The sequence below is a fragment of the Ictidomys tridecemlineatus genome, chromosome 14 (assembly GCF_052094955.1).
Source record: "Ictidomys tridecemlineatus isolate mIctTri1 chromosome 14, mIctTri1.hap1, whole genome shotgun sequence".
In the NCBI taxonomy this organism is placed as follows: domain Eukaryota; kingdom Metazoa; phylum Chordata; class Mammalia; order Rodentia; family Sciuridae; genus Ictidomys; species Ictidomys tridecemlineatus.
The window spans coordinates 68,465,932-68,474,871 of NC_135490.1; the positions used below are offsets into that span (position 1 = coordinate 68,465,932).

Consider the following 8,940-nt stretch of genomic DNA (forward strand, 5'->3'; position numbering starts at 1 on the left):
TCACATTTTGCCACATGTACTTTATCTTGCCTCTTTCCCTAATTCAACCTTTCTGAACAGTTTGAGAAGTATTTGTGTCTCCTACCCCTGTGCACTTAATGCCTTTACTCTGCTGTGACTTGTCCAGGACAGCACATTCTCTCCCATAACCCTGGAAAATTCCTACATTCAGGAAACTAACATTGACACAACACTTTCCTCTAGTCTATAGCCCAATTTCTTAGTTGTCCTGTTGTCATCCTCCATGCTTGATTTAAGTCCAGGCTCCCGCAGTTCATACACTTATCACATCTCTTTAGTCTCCTTTATAGTTTCAGAAAATTTTCAAGTTTGCCTACTTCTGAAACTTAGAGACAAAGACTGTGGCATTTCTGTGTATGTGTGTGTGTGAGTGTGTGTGTGTGTGTGTGTGTGTGTGCACGTACACATATGCACTGCTTCATTGGTGATTATGTCTTCAGCAATTATGTGAAAAGCCAACAAATCGCAAATATGTGGCACCAGGCCTACAATATAGAAATAGCTGTCGACGTGTCTGCCCTGCTTACCAAATTGAGTCAGTGTAAGAACTTGGCAGGCAGGAGGTGACTAGAACTTGACAGCCTTCGAAGGAGGGGTCGTATCCATGGGCTCTTCACTGGCAGCCTGGGAGGTTGGTGGTGCTGATGCCCTCTGTGCCAGGGTGGAGGCCGGTGAGTGGTCCTGCACTGGCAGCGTGGTAACGGTGGGGGCATTGGGAAGAGAGGCTCTTTGCTGTCCAGCAGGGTTCCTAGAAGCAGGCTGAGGGGTGGGTGGTGGGACAATGGAATGGGACAGATTGGGGTTGGGTTGGGAGAACTGAAGGGTTGGGGGGCTGGGGAGGACTGGTCCCTTTGCTGGCTGCCTGTGCTGCCTATGGCCATGGACATTGCTGTCACTGGATGCACGAGAGGACAAAATGACCGCCATGGAAGGGGGAGTGGTGTCCATGGCCGTGTCCTCAGGCAGCACAGCGGGATTCTGGGAGAGGTGAGCCGATGACATGGCTATTAGGGTGGGAGGGACACTCCTAGTGGAGTGCTGGCCCTGGGTATTGGGGTTTGGGGTGGAAGGGACAGGAGTGGGTCTTGGGAAGGAATGAGGAGGAGGAGGAAGAGGAGCAGCAGGGCTGGGGAGGACTGGTCCCTTTGCTGGCTGCCTGGGCTGCCTATGGCCATGGACATTGCTGTCACTGGATGCACGAGAGGACAAAATGACCGCCATGGAAGGGGGAGTGGTGTCCATGGCCGTGTCCTCAGGCAGCACAGCGGGATTCTGGGAGAGGTGAGCCGATGACATGGCTATTAGGGTGGGAGGGACACTCCTAGTGGAGTGCTGGCCCTGGGTATTGGGGTTTGGGGTGGAAGGGACAGGAGTGGGTCTTGGGAAGGAATGAGGAGGAGGAGGAAGAGGAGCAGCAGGGCTGGGGAGGACTGGTCCCTTTGCTGGCTGCCTGGGCTGCCTATGGCCATGGACATTGCTGTCACTGGATGCACGAGAGGACAAAATGACCGCCATGGAAGGGGGAGTGGTGTCCATGGCCATGTCCTCAGGCAGCACAGCGGGATTCTGGGAGAGGTGAGCCGATGACATGGCTATTAGGGTGGGAGGGACACTCCTAGTGGAGTGCTGGCCCTGGGTATTGGGGTTTGGGGTAGAAGGGACAGGAGTGGGTCTTGGGAAGGAATGAGGAGGAGGAGGAAGAGGAGCAGCAGGGCTGGGGAGGACTGGTCCCTTTGCTGGCTGCCTGGGCTGCCTATGGCCATGGACATTGCTGTCACTGAATGCACGAGAGGACAAAATGACCGCCATGGAAGGGGGAGTGGTGTCCATGGCCATGTCCTCAGGCAGCACAGCGGGATTCTGGGAGAGGTGAGCCGATGACATGGCTATTAGGGTGGGAGGGACACTCCTAGTGGAGTGCTGGCCCTGGGTATTGGGGTTTGGGGTGGAAGGGACAGGAGTGGGTCTTGGGAAGGAATGAGGAGGAGGAGGAAGAGGAGCAGCAGGAGGAGCAGCCAAAGGAGAGGGAACACTAGGAGGAGGAGCAGGAAGGGGAGGAGGAGGAAGAGGAATAGGAACAGGAGGAAGTGGAAATGGAGAAGGGGGAGAGGGAAAAGGAGGAGGAGGAGGAGGAGGAGGAGGAGGAGGAGGAGGAAAAGGAGAAGAGGAATGAGGAGGAAGAGAGGGAGTAGGACGAGGAGAAGGAGGAGGGGGAGGAGGAGGAGGGGGAGGAGGAGCAGGAGAAAAAAATGAAGGAAGAGGAGAAGGAAATGGAAGAGGAGGAGGAGGAGGACAAGGAGAAGGAGGGGGAGGGGGAGGAAGAGGAAAAGGAGAAGGAGGAGGAGGAGGAGGATCTATGCACATGGGGGTTGGGGATTCCATTCTGGAAGAGGTAGGATTGGAGGGGAAAGGGACCTGGGTAGGAGGTGTGGGAAGGTGAAACACATTAGGGGTAATTCCAACATGGGGACTGGGGCTGAAGGGAGAAGGAGGTTTCCTGGGAAGAGGCAGTGGAATATTAGATGAGGGGGAAGGTGGAGGGATGGGTAGGTTCAGGGGCCCAGCAGGCTCGAATTCCATTGGGATGGGGGAGGGGTCAGTGGGTGGGGGGAGGGGGCCTGCATTCCAGGTAGGGCCTGCAGGTGGGGAGGATGAATGGACAGTGGTGGTGCAGTCCTCCAGAGCCTCTCTTCCGCCCTGGGCCACCTGTGTCTCAGGCTTCACGTGCTTACTTCTGGCACTCTGAACCCTCCTCAGGGTGCCTTTTGAACATAAAAGTGGCCGCTTTGCAGGTGGGGGCAGCCCATCCTGATGCCAGGCAATCAGTGATGGCAGGGCCACTGGCATGAGCAGCTTTCTTTTATGCGGCCTCCTGGAAGCAGCAGTTAGTGAGGGCCAACCCTGGGCTAGAACACAGGTGGGCTTCAGGCCCTGCTCTCCCTGGATGGATGGGGAGGCAGACAGGCAGATCCACTTCTTGGGCGACACGGGGGGCCTCTCGAGAACACTATTTCCCTCTGGGGGCCTAGAACTGGCCTCCAGGGCACTGAGGTCTCCCCGAGTGACCTCCTCCGTCTTCTTCTCCTCCTCATCCTTCTCCTCCTCCTTCAGCTTTTCCTCCTCCTCCTCCTCGTCCTTCTCCTCCTCCTTCAGCTTCTCCTCCTCCTCCTCCTCCTCCTCCTCCTCCTCCTCCTTTTCCTCCTTCTCCTCTTCCTCCTTGTCCTTCTCCTCCTCCTCCTTTTCCTCCTCCTCCTCCTCCTCCTTCTCCTCCTCCTCCTCCTCCTCCTCCTCCTCCTCCTCCTCCTCCTCCTCCTCCTCCTCCTCCTCCTCCTGATGGATCTTGGTGTTTTCTGGATGTTCCTGGGCCCTGAGCTCGGCTTCCTTAGCCGCACCAAGAGGGCAGCGAGCAGCTGTCATGGGCCCCTCAGCTTGGTGGAGGAGCTGAGGAACTGGAGGCAGGAGGAGTGGCCAGCGCCCAGGAGGGGGGACCCTTACTGCTGTCCAGGGGCCGAACATCCGGGAGTTGTTCCTCGATAGCACCGGCTTTTTGGGGAACGGCCCCCAGGACGCGGGCAGCAGGATCCCCCGACAGAGGAGCGGGCCTCTGTCCCTGCCAGCAGCAGGAGGCCCCCGAGGTGGAGGTCGGGGATCCTGGAGGAAGCGCCTGCTGGCAGGGCTGGGGGGAGCGGCAGGTGCAGCCGGGTGGGCCCTGTGAGGAGAGGGAGCCTCCCGGGCGAGGCGCAGGGGAGTTTGGTGGGCCACCAGGGCCCTGCGGCGCTGCCTGCGACCGCACTTGGTGAGAAGACTGCCCATGGAGGGCACGGCGGCTCGTCACCAGGCACAAGTCCACACTAGTCCAACGCTGGTCAGCACAGAGCAGCTTGGCTGAGAAGCCAGCTCCTCCTTGGACCAAAGGCTGAACTGGAGTTTAGCCTTTGTGACGTGTGGATGGAACCTGTGACGCAGAAAGGACTTGGGCCAAGGCGGTTGGTCAAAGGAAGGCTCCAGGGTGAAGAGACCCCCACCCCCACTTGGTCTGAGCTCAGGCTCCTCCTGACTCTGCGCTGCTTCTTCTCCCATTCTCACCCTCCAGAGGGTCATTCTCAGGCTGCTTTCCTCTGGGTTACTTAGGCAGTCATTCCACTTGGCTCCAAAAATCTCTCCACGGTTCTATTGGACATGACTGTACCCATCCAGAGTCGATTAGTTTTATATGACAGTAGATGGTATTTGGATACATCATACATAAATGGAGTATAACTTCTCATTCTTCCAGCTGTACGTGTTGTAGAATTACACTGGTCATGTAATCATATATGCACATAAGCTCATAATGTCTGATTCACTCTACTATCCCTCCTACTCCCATGCCACCTCCCCTCCCTTTGTCTAATCCAAAGCCCTTCTATTCTTCCTTAGGCACCCTCCCCCGTTTTTGTGAATTAGCATCCACAAATCAGAGAAAACATTCAGCCTCTGGTTCTTTGGGATTAGCTTATTTTGCCAATGTCATAACTTTGTTCTTTTTTATGACTGAGTAATAGTCCATTGTGTATATATACCACATTTTCTTTTCCATTTCATCTGCTAAAGGGCACCTAGGTTTCTTCCCTAGTTTAGCTATTGTGAGTTGAGCTGCTATAAACATTAATGTGGCTGTGTCACATTAAGTCATTCAGGCATAACTCGAGGAGTGGGATAGGTGTGTTTCATTTTGCAATTGATGGTTTTGTGTTTGCTGTACTCTCCTGGTCACTCCATATCCAAACATAAAGCAAGTCCAACATCCTTGTGTTTTCTAATTAAGAAACAGTGGAAAAGGCACAATTCTGACTTTGACACTCACATTGGCTGCTTCCACTGTGGACCAGTGTAGGGACATGCTCTTCTAGGTGCCCCATGGTGCATGGTAGTCTGCTGTCCCTGCTGCCTATTGCATCACTGTGACCACACCCAGCTGTGACCTCTGCTGGACCCTGCACTGCAAAGACCCATATTGCTGAGACCCATAGCTGAGTGGGAATGATGTGTGGCACTTTTGCCAGTAGGGAATGGTTGAGAGGTGATTCCAGAAAGCCATTGAGATGATAATGTTTATGTTAAGCTGTGTATTCAATTTTATATTAGACCCCTGCTGTCTGCCTTGGCCTGATACTTTGGAGTTCTCAGCCTGCTAGTTTGGGGGTCTTCCTGGGATTCCCAGAGAGTTCCCACTGGTTGGGGAAGTGTGGGAGGAGGGATTTCCAGAGGAGGGTTTTCTGGTCAGGGTGGTGTGTCCCAGGAGAAGGCTGTGTGCTTGGCATTCTTGGGAGTGTGTAGAATAAAAGAGTTCCTGTTTTGAACCTACAATGCTGTGTGGCAGCTCGGTTATTTTGTGCCTAGCCAGACTGGGACACAACCTGAGAAGCCGCAGGAGCACATTGACACAGTCCAAAGTCCTGCCACCAGTACCCCTCAGCAAGCCCAAGGAGAACAAGGAGGCACCTGTGGGTGCCAACAAGTGCCAGGATTCCCTTCTGAAGCTCAAGTAAGAGGAGCCCGAGTATGACATCCCCACCTTTGGCTTTGACTCTGAACCAGAGCTGAGTGAGGAGCACACAGAGGACAGAGGCTCAGGAGACCATAAGCCTGCCCAGCCCCATAGACCCTCACATGCCTCCTCCCTGCAGTGGCCCGCTTCAAGGTGGGTGAGCCTTCAGAAAACGTGGCCCTAGAAGAGGAGACCAGGGATGAGAATGAGGGCTTCTGGTCATATGGAGAGGACACCCTGTCGACCAGAGGCTCCTCTGGGGACAGTGACTCCACAGGGGGCTCCTCATTGTTCCTTGCCAAGAAAAACTCCTCCAAGTGAGGCTCCCCCAAGTCATCATCACTCCTAAAGCTCAAGACAGAAAAGAATGCCAGGCTGAACTGGAGAAGAACCACTCCTTGGCCTCCTTTTCTTCATCCATCACCATCAACACCACCTGCTCCTCATCCTCCTCCTCTTCTTCCTTCTTGTCAAAGAACAGTGGTGGCCTGAAGCCATGCTTTGCCTAGGATGCAGGCATTTGTGGCACTCCCAATGTCAGGGCCAGGGGAAGGACACTGATATGAGGGCTGGGATCACCTCCTGTGTCCAGGCCAAGCCATCTGTCCAGCCTAAGCCCTTCCTGAACTTGCAGAGTCACAGAGTCAAGAGAAGATGGACATCAGCACTTTAGGATGCCAACTGAGACCCACAGGCCAGCTCCAGGAGGAAGGGCCCTAAGGACCCTAGGAATGAGTATTCAGAGCTTACCCCACACATAGCCTCTGAAGGGCCCAATGAAGGGGGACCAGGAGAGGCTCAGCCGACATCATTACCCTCCCAGCCACTGCTCTCCCATGTATCCCTAAGAAGGAGTAGGAAGGGCCAGCCACCTCCTATGTGACATGTAGCACCTCCCAGAAGATCCGGGACTCAGAGATCAGTTTCCCTGCTGGAGTGGAGGTGCAGGTGCTGGAAAATCAGGAGAGTGGCTAGTGGTATGTGAGGTTTGGGGAGCTAGAGGGCTGGGCCCCTTCCCACTACTTGGTGCATGATGAGAATGAGCAGCCTAACACCCCTGGAAAAGAGCAGGATGTGTTAAAGAGCAGGCAGAATGAGGCAAGTCAGACAGCCTGGAGAAGATGGAGAGATGGGTGCAGGTGCTCAACACCGTCAACCAGAGGGGAAGGACAACATTAAACCCTACAGATGTGGGACCTGAAAGATGGCCCACCTTCCAGCTATTGCCTGGAAGGTAGGATACATTGAATAGGGAAGGGAATGACCTGGAACCCAGACATGAGAAAGCTGGGACCTATGGTGCACCTTGGTTTCTTCATTGATGGACTACATGTCATTTGGGACAGGCCATCTTGGAAACCCCAATTGTGCCTTTGCTGTAAATTTGGAAGAGATGTGGTCATAGGGGGGCCTCCAGCATCCTGCCCGTTTGGCTGTTTTGGTGGCTACCATGTTGTCACCAGAGGTAGCCCTTATATTGTCCTTATCCATGTTTGTGGATCATGCTCTTTCCCAGGAATTGCCACCATCCACCATGGCTGGGTGCATATGAAGACCCCACAGACCCTGGGACTTGGAGTTGTCTCATGAGCTCACATCTCTCCCTGGGCCAGGCCACTGTCTGTACCTGGGAGTTAAAGAAAACACAGTTCCCAGGTGCCAGCAAGAACTACCTTCTTAGCCCTGGCCTTGAGAAGAGAGTTTGCTCTCCTTGGGGTACTGCATGGAAAATACAATTCTCCAGTTTAGAGGGTAGGGGAAGCCATCATGCTCTGGATCATCATCACAGACTATTTGGGATATTTCTGAGTAAGCAGTTCCTTTGCATGTTTCAGGAAGGGTTTGTTGGTTTGGATTTACAATTCAGGCTTTTGGTTTGGGTTTTATTTTAGGGGTTGCTTGGGCTCCCTGGGGGGTCAGCCTCACATGGGAACAGAAGGAGTGTTGGGTGAGCTTTTCTGTTGTTCTCTGTGGAGGGGTTTTTTGTTTTGTATTTGGCTTCCCATTCTCCCCCTCCATGAGCATGTCATTTTGTTTGGTTTCCACTGTGTGGACTTTGCCCTCATGGCACTTGCCAAAAGGGATTTGGGGTTGAGTAAGCCCATGTCCCAGTCTTGGCAAAACAGAAAAACTGTCCTTCTGGTTCCTGCCCAACCTTGGTAGGGCAAAAACCCTCCCAGGAGGGAAGAGGTTGTTGTTAGGAGCCAGACCTTAGGAGGTAAGGCAGCATGCAGGATGCTGGGTGGTTGCCATTCTGTGTATGTTCTCCCATGGGGCAGGGCTGAAAGCCTTACAGAGAACTGTGGAGAAGTAGCCATGGCCTCCACCCTGGGTGGAGGGGACCCCAGCTGGGCCTCCTGGAGCAGATACCACCAGCCACTCCTCTGGACTACTGGCAATGCCATGGTTGCTCGCAAAGTAGGAGGACCTCTGTGCTTGGAACGAGTCTGGCCTTCCCGGAGGCAGTGCCCCAGTAAAGGGAGAAGCAAGAGAGTGACATTTCCTGCAGGTCTTCTGTCAATTTTGGGTTGTTTTTCCATTGTTGATATCTCAGAGAAACTCTCCAGAAAGAAGCCAGCTTCTCCAAGGACTCACCCTATGTTGGGAGTAGATTTCTGCATATGCCTTTGATTTCAGACAGATGAGGCTTTACAGCCACTGAATAAGCTGCCAGAATCACAAGACCAAGGGCTGTTGTTTCCTAAATTGGAGGGAGGCCCTGCCCTCACCTGCTCCTCCCTAGCAGGCCTTCACCCTCTCACCTGACCCTCCAGGATCCCAGAAGCCTTTCCTGGGATCCCAGCACCCTTGTCCCTCACCACACCCTGATCCCGGCAGCTGTAGCAAATCTTTGTCAGAGGTCCATGGTGAGATTGTTTTGTTTCCTTTTTTTTGTTTGTGAGTGTGTTTAAAATCAAAATTAGATATTTTCTTCTGCTGGATAGTATTAAATAGAGCAGGATGTTAAGTTAATCTGCCAGATTGCAGTACTAATGGTAGTGGATTAGTGTCTTCATGTTAATATTATTTTTACTTTTTTGAACAATAATGATAAAGAAGTGGTTCATTATTTTTTAATTAATGCACTTTAAGGTGGAATGGAAAGAAACCCAGAGAGCAAAGTTCATTACTTAAAGATGCAGTATATACATTTATTATTTTTATTAAATTTTTAATAATTAATAAAAATTCTTATTTTATTAAATTTTAATATTTTTATTAAAATTTTAATATTTATTAAAATAAAAAAGTAATTTATGGTTATTAAAAAAACTATTTGTTGCTACTCAGTTCTAGATACTAGTAGAGCTAAATTCCAATTGATATATGAAAATAGGGCCCTGTATAATAACTTTGATCTGCAATCTGGTATCAGTAATCATAAGGTC

The 8,940-nt window shown here is 52.3% G+C and overlaps 1 pseudogene; it reads left to right on the forward strand.

Moving 5' to 3' along the window:
• The first annotated feature begins 5,369 nt into the window (after positions 1–5,369).
• LOC144370556 (SH3 and PX domain-containing protein 2A pseudogene) lies at positions 5,370–6,789 on the forward strand (annotated as a pseudogene).
• The last annotated feature ends 2,151 nt before the right edge of the window (positions 6,790–8,940 follow it).